The sequence below is a fragment of the Pristiophorus japonicus genome, unplaced genomic scaffold, assembly GCF_044704955.1.
Source record: "Pristiophorus japonicus isolate sPriJap1 unplaced genomic scaffold, sPriJap1.hap1 HAP1_SCAFFOLD_225, whole genome shotgun sequence".
Lineage (NCBI taxonomy): Eukaryota > Metazoa > Chordata > Chondrichthyes > Pristiophoridae > Pristiophorus > Pristiophorus japonicus.
Genome location: NW_027251962.1, coordinates 606,707 through 621,189, shown reverse-complemented (window position 1 = coordinate 621,189; position 14,483 = coordinate 606,707). Strand labels below are relative to the sequence as shown.

The 14,483-nt window shown below is 45.1% G+C and overlaps 1 non-coding gene and 1 pseudogene across 1 annotated transcript; one reads left to right on the top strand and one right to left on the bottom strand.

Moving 5' to 3' along the window:
- The first annotated feature begins 2,830 nt into the window (after window positions 1-2,830).
- On the top strand, window positions 2,831-3,266 carry LOC139245614 (histone H2A-III-like; annotated as a pseudogene).
- Window positions 3,267-10,438: 7,172 nt separating this feature from the next.
- On the bottom strand, window positions 10,439-10,520 carry trnas-gcu (transfer RNA serine (anticodon GCU)). Its single transcript has one exon. It is a non-coding gene; the product is annotated as a tRNA-Ser (tRNA).
- Window positions 10,521-14,483: the final 3,963 nt, after the last annotated feature.

Here is a 14,483-nt window from a genome sequence, read left to right as displayed (position 1 = left end):
CTGTTTTCACTCTCCCTCCTTTTTTAAAAAGTGGGGTTACATCGGCTATCCTCCACTCGAAAGGAACTGATCCAGAGTCAATGGAATGTTGGAAAATGAATGTCAATGCATGCACTATTTCCAAGGCCACATCCTTAAGTACTCTGGGTTGCAGTCCATCAGGCCCTGGGGATTTATCGGCCTTCAATACCATCAATTTCCCCAACACAATTTCCCGGCTAATAAGTATTTCCCTCAGTTCCTCCTCATTACTAGACCCCCCGACCCCTTTTATAACCGGACGGTTGTTTGAGTCCTCCTTCGTGAATACAGAAGCAAAGTACTTTTTCAATTGGTCTGCCATTTCTTTGTTCCCCGTTATGACTTCCTCTGATTCTGACTGCAGGGGACTTACGTTTGTCTTTACCAACATTTTTCTCTTTACATATCGATAGAAAGTTTTGCAATCTGTCTTAATGTTCCCTGCAAGTTTCTTCTCATACTCCATTTTACCTGCCCTAATCAAATCCTTTGTCCTCCTCTGCTGAGTTCTAAATTTCTCCCAGTCCCCAGATTCGCTGCTATTTCTGGCCAATTTGTATGCCACTTCCTTGGCTTTAATACTATCCCTGATTTCCCTTGATAGCCACGGTTGAGCCACCATCCCTTTTTTATATTTATGCCAGAGAGGAATGTACAATTGTCGTAGTTCATCCATGCGGTCTCTAAATGTCTGTCATTGCCCATCCACAGTCAACCCCTTCAGTATCATTCGCCAATACATCCCAGCCAATTCACGCCTCATTCCTTCAAAGTTAGCCTTCTTGGAATTCTGGAACATGGTCTCTGAATTAACTGTTTCATTCTCCATCCTAATGCAGAATTCCACCATAGTATGGTCACTCTTCCCCAAGGGGCCTCGCACAACCAGATTGCTAATTAATCCTCTCTCATTACATAACACCCAGTCCAAGATGGCTTCCCCCCTAGTTGGTTCCTCGACATATTGGTCTAAAAAACCATCCCTTATGCACTCCAGGAAATCCTCCTCCACCGTATTGCTTCCAGTTGGGTTAGCCCAATCTATATGCATATTAAAGTCACCCATTATAACTGCTGCACCTTTATTGCATGCACCCCTACTTTCCTGTTTGATGCCCTCCCGAACATCACTACTACTGTTCGGAGGTCTGGACACAACTCCCACTAACGTTTTTTGCCCTTTGGTGTTCTGCAGCTCTACCCATATAGATTCCACATCATCCAAGATAATGTCCTTCCTAACTATTGCCTTAATCTCCTCCTTAACCAGCAATGCTTCCCCACCTCCTTTTCCTTTTATTCTATCCTTCCTGAATGTTGAATACCCCTGGATGTTGAGTTCCCAGCCCTCATCATCCTGGAGCCACGTCACCGTAATCCCAATCACATCATATTTGTTAACATCTATTTGCACAGTTAACTCATCCACCTAATTACGGATACTCCTTGCATTTCGACACAAAGCCTTTAGGCTTGTTTATTTAACACCCTCTGTCCTTTTAGAATGTTGCTGTACAATGGCCATTTTTGTTCTTTGCCTTGGGTTTCTCTGCCCTCCAATTTTCCTCATCTCCTTTCTGTCTTTTGCTTTTGCCTCTTTTTGTTTCCCTCTATCTCCCAGCATTGGTTCCCATCCCCCTGCCATATTAGTTTAACTCCTCCCCAACAGCACTAGAAAAATCTCCCCTGTGGACATTGGTTCCGATTCTGCCCAGGTGCAGACCGTCCGGATTGTACTGGTCCCACCTCCCCCAGAACCGGTTGCAATGCCCCAGAAATTTGAATCCCTCCCTGCTGCCCCATTGCTCAAGCCATGTATTCATCTGAGCTATCCTGCGATTCCTACTCTGACTAGCATGTGGCACTGGTAGCAATCCCGAGATTACTACTTTTGAGGTCCTGCTGAAAGAGCTGCACAAACGCATCTCCCTTTAGACTCAATTTAATGTAATTCTTTCCTGAACAAGTGTATGGGGACCTTTGCAGTTCGAGCTGTAGATTTAGTTTTAAATTTTCAGATAACTGATTTTACTTTCCGGTTCTTCCTTTTCCCGCCCTAAACTACAAACACGGTCACTGGTCGCCTTTTCCCTTTGCTCTCAGATCCGTTCATTTGCATCGCCTGCCAAAGAATTAGAAACTTGTTTTCGGATGATACTCAGACATTAGCCACCTTGATCTCTCTCACGCCCTTTTCAATTTAAAAGAAAATTCTACTTAGGATTCAAACCCATTATTAACCTTCGAGTCCGAGTGTAACAACCCAGAATGGGTGTTCTTACAGAGACCAGAACCGGGGCAGTTTGAACACTCTGTCCCTCTTCCCTTTTCACAGAAGGACTCCCAGTTCTGGTCTCACTGATGCCTGTGCGGTTGATCGATCGATAATCTATGAAATCCAACTTTTACAAAGATTGAGATGGATTGTGTCCCGTTACAGAATAAGTGGGGAGTGATTCCCTCCCATTACATATAGTTTGAAACTGAACCCGAACTTAATCCTGATTGTAACAGCCTGGAACTTGCACGTGAAATGTGGATTAAGACAAAGGGAAAATAAAAGTGTTTGGACTTATTTTTGGCTAATGGGGAAGTTACTAACATTATACGCAATTTTAACAATTATTGGCGGGATTTTTGAATTTCTAAATCCTTCGAAGACTGACTGTTCAGAACAGTCATTTGCGCCTCGATTTCTTTGGTGGGCTAAACAGGCTGCGATTGGTCATCCGAAAGGACCAATGAAATTCACCACAGAGCGACCAATCATAAGTTCGCTCCCTGCATTCCTCCAGAAGGTATAAGGCAGATGTGGGAGGAGTTTCTCATTCTTTCCATGAACGTGTAGATTGTGGAAATATCTAGAAGATGAAAAACAGGCGGAAAAGCTCGGGCCAAGGCCAAGTCTCGCTCCTCCCGGGCCAGACTGCAGTTCCCTGTGGGCCGTGTTCACAGGCTCCTGCGGAAGGGGAACTATGCTGAGTATGTGGGTGCCGGAGCTCCGGTCTACATGGCTGATGTGCTCGAGTATCTGACCGGCTGAAATCCTGGAGCTGGCCCGCAACCCGGCCCACGACAACAAGAGGACCGGCACCATCCCCAGACACATGCAGCTGGCCATCCACAACGACCAGGAGCTCAACAAGCTGCTGGGAAAGGTGACCATCGCTCAGGGCGGGGTGCTTCCTGATATACAGGCTGTGCTGCTGCCCAAGAAAACCACCAGTGTGTCCAAGAGCAAGTAAAGAGGACAGGATTTAATCTAATAAACCAAAGGCTCTTTTCCGAGCCACCCACAGGATCAATGTAAGGGCAGGTTAATGCTCTATCGATCACAATTGTCCCAGATCTAAATTAACAATTCAATCTCTGCAATTAAGCGGTTAGGTTCCTGATCAGAAAGGACCCTCAGACATTGTCGGTTTTAAACTGGTCACTGCCGACAGACAGTGCAACAAGTTTGCTGTTATAAAATCCTGCTGTAAGGTACCATAAATCATTTCTGGCCTGCAAGGCCGTAAACATACACCGATTGCGATGGCCGGGTAGGTCTGCGACAGAAAAAGGTGAAGTGCATCTTCCTAGCTCTAGAGGTAGAATTCCTGTGGATGAGGGTAGCAGCAGACGGGATCAGACCTACTGTGTCCAAAACGGAAGCGATTCAGAGGGCACCCAGAAACCGTAACACGACGGAGTTGCATTCATTCCTGGGGCGGCTGAATTATTTTGGTCACTTTCTTCCCAAATTGAGCAGGCTGTTAGAACCGCCACACGTGCTCCTGCACAAAGGTCCTGAATGCTTCTGGGGGGACAGCCAGGAAAGGGCTTCTAATTGAGCACAACATTTGTTATGCTCCACCAATATGTTAACGCTATATGACCCATGTAAGAAACTTGATTTAACATGCGATGTGTCGTTCTATGGGGTCAGGTATGTGTTTCAGCATGTGAATGCCAATGATCAGTTACAGCCGGTAGCTTATGCCTCCAGAAGTCTGTCCCAGGCAGAACGGGGCTACGGGATGGTAGAAAAGTAAGCGCTTGCATGGATATATGGAGTAAAAAAATGCACCAGTACCTGTTTGGCAGGAAGTGTGAGCTGGAGACAGGTCACAAACCCCGAACGTCCCTTTTGGCTGACAGCAAGGCCATAAATGCAAATGGATTGGCCCCCATACAGAGGGGGCACTCACGTTCGCCGCCTATGACGACACAATTCAGCACAGACCGGGCACTGAAAACTGCACCGAAGTACTCAGCAGGCTCCCACTTGCCACCACCGAGGGGCCAACCGAGCATGCTGCTGAGATTGTCATGGCTGTTGAAGTTGTCGAAAGCAAAGGCTCACCTGTGACAGACCGTCGGATCAAAATCTGGACAAATAGAGACCCACTATTGTCTTTAGTCAAGAAATGTGTCCTAAATGTGGACTGGGCAGCCACGTACGGGGCTTTCCCTGAGAAATTCAAACCATTTCACAGACACAAGGATGAACTTTCGATTCAGGCAAATTGCCTACTATGGGGAAACCGTGTAGTCATGCCCCAGATGGGCAGAGAGATGTTCAACAGAGAACTCCACAATGAACACCCAGGCATTGTCATGATGAAAGCAATTGCCAGGTCACAGGTTTGTTGGCCAGGGATAGATGCAGACCTGGAATTTTGTGTTCACAGATGCAACACATGTGCCCAGCTGGGCAATGCGCCCAGGGAAGTCTCACCTTAGCCGCTGGTCCTTGCCCGCCAAACCATGGTCATGTATCCATGTGGACTACGCAGGTCCTTTCATGAGAAAAAATGTTTTTCGTTGCAGTCGAGGCCAATTCAAATAGATCGAGTGTGACATTCTCAATTCAAGCACATCTTCCGCCAAGGTTTCAAGTCAACGTGCAATGTTCGCTCCCCATGGTCGACCGGACGCCTTTGTCAGCGACAATGGCCCGTGCTTTACAAGCATTGAATTCCAGGACTTCATGGCAGGAAATGGTATCAACCATGTCAGAACGGCACCGTTAAAGGCGGCCTCAAATGGTCAGTTGGAACGAGGAGTGCAGATAATCAAACAGTGAATGCTCAGAATCCAAGGGGGTTCCCTACAAAGCCGCTTATCATGACTCCTGTTGGCCAATAGATCCTGACCACACTCGCTCACAGAGGTTCCACCCGCAGAGCTGCTAATGAAAAGGACACTCAAAACCAGGTTATCCATTATACACGCCACCATGAAAGAAATTGTTGAGAGCAGGCGCCAGTCACAATGTGACTACCATGACGAGAATGCGAGAGCACGATGTATTGATGTCAATGACTCTGGGTTTGTCCTCAACTACGCTGCAGGGCTTAAGTAAATCGCAGGCACTGTGATTGCCCAAAGAGGGGAATAGGATTCTGATAGTTAAACTTACCAATGGACAAATCTGCCGCAAACACGTGGATTAAACAAAAAGAGAGTTCAGCAACCACATAGAAGAAGCAGAGGAAGAACACGATATAGAGTTCACTCCTCCACAGGCGAGCGCACATCGGAACCAAGCGGAGGAGAGCCCAGTGATTGTGGGCAGTCCGGAAGGGCCTGATGCACCGCAAACAGCAGACACTCAGGCCAACGCCCAAAAACTGGATCCCCAACTCAGCCGCTCTACAAGGCAGCGTAAACCGCCAAAAAGACTTAACCAATGATCCCAATAAGTCTTTGGGGAGAGGTGTGCAGTTTTATTTGGAGCTGGTGTACTTGGGCACCGCCTTTGTCCCTTCCGAGGCGGCGTGCTTGGCCAGCTCCCCCGGCAGCAGCAGGCGCATGGCGGTCTGGATCTCCCGAGAGCTGATCGTGCGGCGCTTGTTGTGATGGGCCAGGTGGGAAACCTCACTAGTGATGCGCTCCAAAATATCGTTCACAACCGAGTTCATGATGCCGATGGCCTTGGAGGATATGCCAGTGTCAGGGTGTACCTGCTTCATCACTTTTTAGATGTAAATGGAGTAACTCTCCTTCCTCGACTTTCTGCGCTTCTTGCTGCTCTTCGGTGGTATTTTAGTGACCGTTTTCTTGGCGCCTTTCTTGGCAGTATCTAATAAGAACATAAAAACATAAGAATTAGGAACAGGAGTAGGCCTTCTAGCCCCTCGAACCTGCTCCGCCATTCAACACGATCATGGCTGATCTGGCTGTGAACTCAGCTCCACTTACCCGCCCGCTCCCCATAAACCTTAATTCCATTATTGGTTAAAAATCTATCCATCTGTGACTTGAATACATTCAATGAGCTAGCCTCAACTGCTTCCTTGGGCAGAGAATTCCACAGATTCACAACCCTCTGGGAGAAGAAATTCCTTCTCAACTAGGTTTTTAATTGGCTCTCCCGTAGTTAGAGGCAGTGACCCCTACTTCTATCTCCCCGACCAGTGGAAACAACCTACTTGCCTCTATCTTGTCTATCACTTTCATTTATTTTAAATGTTTCTATAAGGTCACCCCTCATTCTTTTGAACTCCAACGAGTAAAACTGTTTCCCCCGGTGGTGGGAGCGTGCTCAGCAGCCGCCATATTGGTCAGGGCGGTCTCACGGCGCATGCACGGTCCTTTGTGCAGGGAAAAAAGGGTGACCGGTGCTTCAGGATGTCTGTCAGTTTGATTGGTCACATGTTTATGTCCAGCTCAGTGGCCCCTGAAAGGGAGCCTTGTTGTTGTGATAGTTGTCTGGTGACCCTGGGCCAGCACGCCTCACGCTGTTCGGTCAGACCAGCCCACGGTAACAGTATTGGGCCAACAAAGTCTCATCTCCTTGGGTCAACCCGAACTCACACTATTGGGCCAGACCGGGCTCACCCTATTGGGTCACGCAGGCACATCCTATTGGGCCAGCTCGGGTTCCCCCTATTTGGCCAGCACAAAAGGCCCAGTGATCAGCAGAGAAAATCAGCAGCTCATTTATTTTATTCTCACTTTGCGTACTTAACCAACCATGTAAACTCGAAATGATGAATACCATCTGGCTTTGAATGTGGAAGGAGACACATTTTTCTGTTCTGTCTGTGGGAAAATATTTCAAACATCAGTGTGACTGTAAAAGCACCGAGACACACATACACTATCGGAGTGAGAATGTTCCAGTTTACTGAATGTGGAAAGAGCTTCAACCAGTTACACAGCCTGAAAAACATCGCACCATTCACAGCGGAGAGAAGCTACACGTGTGCTGTGTGTGGACGAAACTTCAACTGATCGCCCAACCTGGAGAGACATAAGGACACCTGCTCCATGGAGAAATCATGGAAATGTGGAGACTGTGGAATGGATTCAGTTCCCCGTCTGATCTAGAAATCCTTCATCGCATACACACTGGGGAGAGACCATTCACCTGCTCTGTGTGTGGCCAAGGTTTCACTCAGTCATCTGATCTGCTGAAACTCTAGCGAGTTCCCACTGGGCAGGTGTGGGAAGGGATTTACTCAGTCATTTGAATTGCGAGTTCGTAAGGGACTGCAGGGGTTGGGTTCTACTGTCCTTACTGCTGTTAATCACATCCTGACTGAATCGTGTTCATTCTGTCAGTTGGGATTTGTTTCTGCTGATGTTAATCACCCATAAAACTGGGCTGGAGTTTAATATTTTGATATTTCAAATAACACAGTGTGTCGATACTCGATGTCTCCATGATAAGAGGTGACAAATTGATGTCTTGTTATCGAACGCTTCATTTTGCGCCTTTACTCCTTTCTACCTCTAGATTGTATCAGTTCTCAGACCTTTGGTTACTCTCAGGACAAGTCACAGTTCCCCATACCGTCCAGAGTGCCTTGATGTCCAGGGTAGGGATAGCTAACACGCCCAGGATCACTAAACACAAAATCCAGTCTGTTAATTACTTACACATACTGGAATTTTCTTGTGCCCACAACATCTCTCTCAGCTTCAATGTGTGAATAGAGTATCACACCTGCAAAGCTTGCTTCAATTTAAATTTGAATCCACCGAGTAAATGTATTTTTTTAAAATATCTGTAAGTAAACCGAACACATCAACTAATTGGCAAAGGTTTAAAGTCAACTAGATGGACAAGTAAAAACATCATGAGCCAATAACACAGCTCTATATTCACAGGAGAAAGTATGTTATCTAAGTCCTCGAATGTCAGTTGGTGAGATGAGAGACTGAATCTTTTTCCACACTCAGGCGGTAAACGGTCTCTCCCTGATGTGTTTCCACCAAACGCACATCTGCAACCAATCCCACAGTCCCCACATTTACAGTGTTTAGTCAGCTAGGCACACGAGTCTCGGAGGTTGACGAATAGTTGAAGTTCTATCAACACGCAGAACATGTGTCCTGTTTCTCACCGCTGTGATTGGTGTTTTTCCAAAGGCTGATGATAACGTGATCCTGATGAATCTGTTGATTCTCTCAAATCTTGACGTGATGTTTGGTTTGAGTTACCAAGCTGCAGATTCTCCCATTCTAATACCCTGCAAATGTAGGTTGCAAAAGTTGTTCCTTTAAGTACAGGATATAAATTCAGAATCGACAAATCTAGATTCTATAGGACATCCTGTCCGCTCCTGTCCCTCCAACGATGTAAAAGCCTTATTCTAGACACACTCCCTCCATCCTTACTGTCTAAAATCAACTGCGAGTTACTTTCTCCAGGAAGTTCTGAATCTGGCTGGGTGCAATTCCACAGAAATTTGTTAACCTCTAGTGCTTCACCATCAGTCGAGTCAGTGAGTGTCAGCAGGATTTCCGCTGTGGTAGGCATCAGAGCCGAATCCAATCCTACCCCCAAATGACATCGACAAACCTCCCAGTTGAAGTCACTGCATCAGTATCAAGAGCAAGCGCAGTGGCTAATTTTTAGTCATATTTAGCCCAGTGGTACTGAGGACAATTATAACCCCTGAACTGCTGCCTTGCCTGAGATCAACTAACAGCCCAGACCATGGACCGAACTTGGGAACTTCCCAGTCAGTATTGCAGAGTGTTCTAAAATTTGGATGGTTGAGGGAGGGTTGGAAAGAATATTTTGAAACACATTTTACTCCACCTTTAAACAAAACCTTCGTCACACTGGACAATTCTGAAATTTTTCCAAATTAAACAAGCAAGTCAAGTGGATTATAAAAACAATGTGCAATTTTAGAAAGTCTCAAGTCACTCGAATAGACAGCTTTACACTCACAGGACTTTACAGAAGGGAGCGAATGTTAATGGGAGCTCGGTTAGTGAAGTCCGCCGACACTTTGTATTAAACTGGACTGTTCCTTTAAGTATAAATAGGCAGAGAAAAGAGAGTCCGTGTCCCTTTAAATATCTGCCCCATTCCCCCGGGCAGTGTGAGGAGCAAAGGCGCGCAACCTCTTGAGATACTGACACAGCAAATACCGTCGAATTGGTTCCCGCAAGTTCCTAAAGTCCTAAGAAATACGTTACATCAGGCTACGTAGAACAACTGAAAAGACTGCTCACAGAGTCGTTGCTATGTGTGTGTGTGTGTACACAAAACACATCATTCTTAATCTTTGCGAGGGATAAGCTACTTTCTGCACCAGTTATTGTCCAGCATTTTATTTCATATTTTTTACAATGTAATAGCAGAGTGTTTAATTCATTTACCATTTATTGATGACCCATTGTCTTGTGTGCTATTGTTTAGAAAGTGATGACAGAATGACCATTCCGTTACCAAGGTAAGCATGTCTGTCCGCAGTAGTCAGTGGGAAGGGAATTAAATCTTTGCCTTGGGATTTGGACGCTGTGGGAACATCGGCGCAAAATCACACGTTTTAATGTGAAATGTGTGTGGTTTCTCACATGTCGACCGGCTGTGAGAAATGGAACTTTGAGTAAAAAATGGCGGGGCTCGTCCGCGAATCTCTCACATATCAAATCACATATCTCATTCCGAAGTGAGAATAAAACCCCTAGACCAACGAGCCGCCGACAGTGAAAAACGCAGCTCTCAGATTCTGACGGTAATGAGAAAAGATATTAGCCCCATCGTGCTTCTGCTATCCCTCAGAAAACTATCTAATTAATCCCCCTCTCCATAATCCTACAAATGTTATCCTTTTGAAGAATATATTCTTAATTTGAGACATGACATGAGCAAAGTACAGCATCCTTGCAAGTAAAAGGCGAATTTGAATGACAAACCGATCAGCAAGGTCAACGCTGTAAGACAACGACGAAGCGAATGGGATTCGAACCTATGCATGCAGAGCACACTAGATTAGCAGTCCATCGCCTTAACCTCTCTAATTAGTCCCCCTCGCCATTATCCTGCAAATGCTCTCCTTTTGACGAATATATTATTAATTTGAGACATGACATGAGAAAAGAACAGCATCCCTGTAATAAAAGTGGAATTTGGCGATGACGTTAAATATGAATGTCAAAACGTGGTCAAGCTGTACACCAACGACGACGAGGATGGGTTTCGAACCCAAGCATGCTGAGCACAATGGATTAGCAATCCATCGCCTTAACCTCTCGGCCACCTCGCCTCTGCTTCAACAGTCGTCAGCCATTCAATCTCCTGCTTTTTGTATCCAAACAGAAATAATGTGCAAGAAAGGCCACTTCACAGCTTGCTCTGCCCGTGCATGCAGATCGACAATTATGAATGCTTGCCATGAGATTCTTGAAACAAACAGCCTTCCTTTGCTTCAGGTGAGTGACTGGAAGAGATGGTTGGTTTTTCGCCAGAATCACAACAAAGAATATAAAATTTCACGTAGCGAGCTACGTTGACCGCGGAAGGACACAAACCTGCAAACTTCTGATAAATTTGCGGTTGTAATCGAAGTCAGACGCCTTATCTATTAGGCCACTCGGCCTCTGCCTGCACCAGCCGTTGTGTTATTGTGTATATTGCGAGCAAATTCGGGGCAACTGCAATATCAAGGAGCGGATTTTGGAAAAGATGAGCATATTTCGAGTGAATGAACAGGTGCACTGCGATCTGGGTGCGCACCGGCGCAGGCAAGCCAAATGTCAATTGGAACACACAGTTTAACAATTCGGTCATTGCAGTTGAAATGATACACCTTCTGAAACAATACAGGATGACCCGGGTTTATGAGAAAATCCATTTCAAAGGGAAAGATTATGAACCTGTACTGACAACCAGCCCATTTAAACAGACACAGAATAATCCGGGACTGCAAGGACATCCCCTTTGCCCAGATGCAGAATAACCCTTGACTGACAGCAGTTCCCTTTTAAAAGAATAAAGTGAGATTTCGATCATCCCTGAAGGCAATTGTGCAGTGGGGCTCAGGACCACGCGAGGCAGAGGCTGTTATTGAAGCCACAGGTGATAAACAGGCAGAAAGGAGGGAGGGACGTTAAACCAGCCCAGTCTGAAATATATAAGTATTTAACATTTTAATAAAATGAATGCATTTAAATTGTATTTAAAAAAAATTTAATTTGAGTGGTTTTAAATAAATAAATAATTGATTCTTAATCTATGTATTTTTTGATTGAACGAAGGCTGTGTGACTAGAAGAATTCAATTGGAAATGAGGGGTGCAGTCAATAAATATCCAAACACAGTAAGCCCATGGTGGAAGACAAGCCACGAGGGAAGATGTGGGATACAAGAGCGATCTTTTAAAGTCGCGTGTGTCTTTCTGTTGGATCTGACAGCAGTTGCTTGTGCTGTGAAAGAGGTCAAATGTAAGAGAGCCCCGTGCAGGCAGAACAGAAAAAGCATATTTATTTTGGAAGTTAAAAATTTAGGATTATATATAAATATACACATATATATATACATGTATAAACAAAGTCAGTCAGTCAGTCATGTCTTGTCTTGGTTTGATTTGATTTGAATTTGAAAATAAGGATGGAGGATGTCATCATATCACACAGCCCACACGCAAGCCCTACCTAAAATCGCTATATTTCTAACTTGTGTATTTTCCCTTCATTCAGATGTGGAATAGCAAAATCCCACAGCAGATTCTTCTACCGTCAGAGAGTCCACGAAAAAGTGTTCAATCAAATCAGTACGGTTTCAAGTTGCATGCAATGCATTTTTCTCACATGAAAGTAAAATCGCACAGCACGTTTGCACACACACTGGCTTACGCAAAGACACAAACAAACCAAAATTCCTGCACCCTCCAAAGGCAGTTTTTGAAATTTAGAATGTGAACTCCGGGTCAGACAGCACATCACTTTTAAACAGACACAGAATGAAGCGGGTTTGATAGCACACCATTTTAAAGAGACAGAGAATGACCTCGGACAGACAGCACATCCCCTTATAAGGGACACGGAAATAGAATGAATAAAAACAGATAAATATGTAAAACTCGGCAGGTCGCGCAGATTTTGATGAGGAAGATTCCGGTTTCACGTTCTGGCGGATGATCATTCCGATATTTTAGGAAAAAGTTAAAGATTACAGATTTTTTCAACAAAAAGAGCGCCTGAAAAAAATATGCAGCGAGAAAGGTCAAATGGCAACGTCTGTGATACAGTGGAACGCAGGAGTGATTAAATAATAAATGGCACAATGGAGAAAGGCAAACTGGGTGGTAATCGGACAATAACGTAACAAAGGATGGTCCAGAGGAGGTGTTAGTGGGAATAGCAGAACCATTAACAGACAATGAGAGCGGTACTTATCATCCGATACGTTGAACCTAATGTTGAGGTCAGAAGGCGAGTACATGCCTATAATATAGGGTGTCACCGCCTTTTAATCAGACCAGGCAGCTTTGCCAGCCCGGATTGAATTCTTGTCCGCTTTGAATTCGGCAGCCAAGGTTCGAATTCAAAAGGCAGCTTCTCTCATCTTTTCAGCTCTAGAGAAACAGGACGCACTCATATTCAGGGCAGAGGTGGAGATTGACACTGAATGTATGCTTATCTCAATTGAGGTGAGCTCATGCGTACAGACAGCAAGATATACTGATCAAGTATTGGACGGAACCAAACAAGGGTTTAGGTGATGCACCGAGTCACAGAGCCGAGTACCTCTGAGATATTTTAACTTTACTCAGTTTGGCGGGTTTCACTTTGCTCTGGGATTTGGATGCGAAAGGAACATCGGCGCAAAATCACACGTTTTAACGTGAAATATGTCTGTTGTCTCACATGTCGAGTGGCTGTGAAAAGCGGAACTTTGAGTAAAACATGGCGGGGCTCTTGAGGGATTTGGCCCGAGAGCTCTCGCATTTCAAATGTGATCATTTCTGAGCGAGAATCATATCCCTAGACTAACGAGCCGCCGACAGTGAAAAGCGCAGCTCTCAGATTCTGACGGTCGTGAGAAAAGATATTAGGCCCATCGTGCTTGTTCTGTCCCTCAGGGAGCTATCTAATTAGTCCCCCTCGCCATTGTCCTGCAACTGTTCTCCTTCTGACGAATATATTATTATTTTGAGACATGACATGAGAAAAGTACAGCATCCCTGGAAGTAAAAGGGGAATTTGGCGATGATGTTAAATATGAATGTCAAAACGTGGTCAAGCTGTACGCCAACAACGACGAGGATGGGTTTCGAACCCAAGCATGCTGAGCACAATGGATTAGCAATCCTTCGCCTTAACCTCTCGACCACCTCGTCTCTGTTTTAACAATCGTCAGCCATTCAATTTCCTGCTTTTTGTATCCAAACAGAAATAATGTGCAAGAAGGACCAATTCACAGCTTGCTCTACCCGTGCATGCAGAACGACAATGGTGAATGATTGCCATGAGATTCTTGAAGCAAACAGCCTTCCTTTACTTCAGGTGAGTGACTGGAAGAGATGTTGGTTTCTCGGCAGAATCAAAATAAACAATATAAAATTGCACGTATCGAGCTAAATTGACCGCGGAAAGACTCGAACCCGCAACCTTCTGATAACTTTGTTGTTATAATCGAAGTCAGGCGCCTTATCCATTAGGCCACGCGGACGCTGCCAGCACCATCCATTGTGTTGTTGTGTATATTGCGAGCAAATTGGGGGCAACTGCAATATCAACGAGTGGATTTTGGAAAAGATGAGCATATTTCGAGTGAATGAACAGATGCACTGCGATCTGGGTGCGCACCGGCGCAAGCAAGCCCAATGTAAATTGGAACACAACAGTTTAACAATTCGGACATTGCAGCTGAAATCATACTCCTTCACAAACTATACAGGATGACCCGGGTTTATGAGAAAATCCGTTTTAAAGGGAAAGATTATGAACCGGAACTGACAACCAGCCCATTTAAACAGACACAGAATGATCCGGGACTGCAAGGATATCCCTTTTAACCAGATGTAGAATAAACCTTGACTGACAGCAGTTCACTTTTAAAAGAATAAAGTGAGATTTCGATCATCCATGAAGGCAATTGTGCAGTGGGGCTCAGGACCACGCGAGGCAGAGACTGTTATTGAAGCCACACGTAATAGAAAGGCAGGAAGGAGGGAGGGACGTAAAACCAGCCCAGTCTGAAATATATAAATATTTAACATTTTAAG